Genomic DNA, 1,247 nt, shown 5'->3' on the forward strand with positions numbered 1-1,247 from the left:
GGGAGCATCCTCGCCGACAAAGACATCTTTCTCCTCAATTTTGCCAGCCTCCATCAGGAGAACATCCTCCTCCTTCTCATCATTTTTTTCAAATTTATAGAGCTCTCTGAATTTCATTTTACACACACACACACACACACACTATTTAAATACAGACAATTAATGAATCCACGCGCGGACAAGACGTGGAGAAGGAAATTTATTTTAAAGCAGAGAAATTTTATTTTATATAACAGAATTTTTTTTTTCTTTACTGTCAACAATTTTTTTAAGCAAGAAATTTATTTTAAAGCAGAGAATTTTTGTTTTATATAGGATGAATCCGCGCGTGGACAACAAAACGTGAACAAGACTGACGCTTTCTTCGCTGTAGCGAGACAGGATTTATCTATGGTATACAAAATAAATCAAAAGTATTGCCGCGAGAAGATCGATATAATAAGTTTTCTGAGGCAGTTTCTTTTATGCATAGAGCATCCGACTATCAAATGTTATCGTTATACGCATTGAGATATTGAGGAGCGCCGCTGCTGCCGCCGCCGAAACAACAGCCGTGCGATGTATCTTATATACTTGCCATATATTTATCATCTTTCTCTGGATATGTTATGTCGTTGTAATTCATGTGAATCCTATATTTATGATCTTTTCTCTCATTGCAGCTTCATATATTGGGAAAAAGTTCGTAACGATTTTTTAAAATTAAAGTGTTTTTCTTAGAGTATTGAAATCAATTTATTTAAATCAAATATGCTCCATTATTTTCTATAATATTTTGTCATTTTTGGGGCAGAGCCATAATTCCATCGCGATAGAACTTCTGTGGTTTCGAAAAACTGCTTCAAGTGATTTTCACAGGCCTCTTTTGAAGCTAGCTTTACACCATTAAGAGAGTTGTACAGAGACCTAAACAAATTATAGTCTGAGAATGCTCTGTCAGGACTATGTGGTGGATTAAAACTTCCCAGCCAAGTTCTTGCAATTTTTGCCGAGTCATCAAAGATGTGTGTGGTCGAGCGTTGTCGTGGAAGACAACACCTCTCCTATTGATTAATTCTGGTCGCTTCCTCTCAATTGCTTGTTGTAATCTCTGCAGTTGTTCATAGTAAAGTTCGGAATTAATTGTTTGATTGGATGATAACAGTTCATGAACAGTGAACGATTCTCTTCCAATCTCACCACATCACCTTCTTCCTCGTCAATCCAGGTTTTGCGATTGCTTGCATCTTCTCTCCTTTCTTTATCCA

Source organism: Atta colombica, unplaced genomic scaffold (genome assembly GCF_001594045.1).
Source record: "Atta colombica isolate Treedump-2 unplaced genomic scaffold, Acol1.0 scaffold148, whole genome shotgun sequence".
NCBI lineage: Eukaryota > Metazoa > Arthropoda > Insecta > Hymenoptera > Formicidae > Atta > Atta colombica.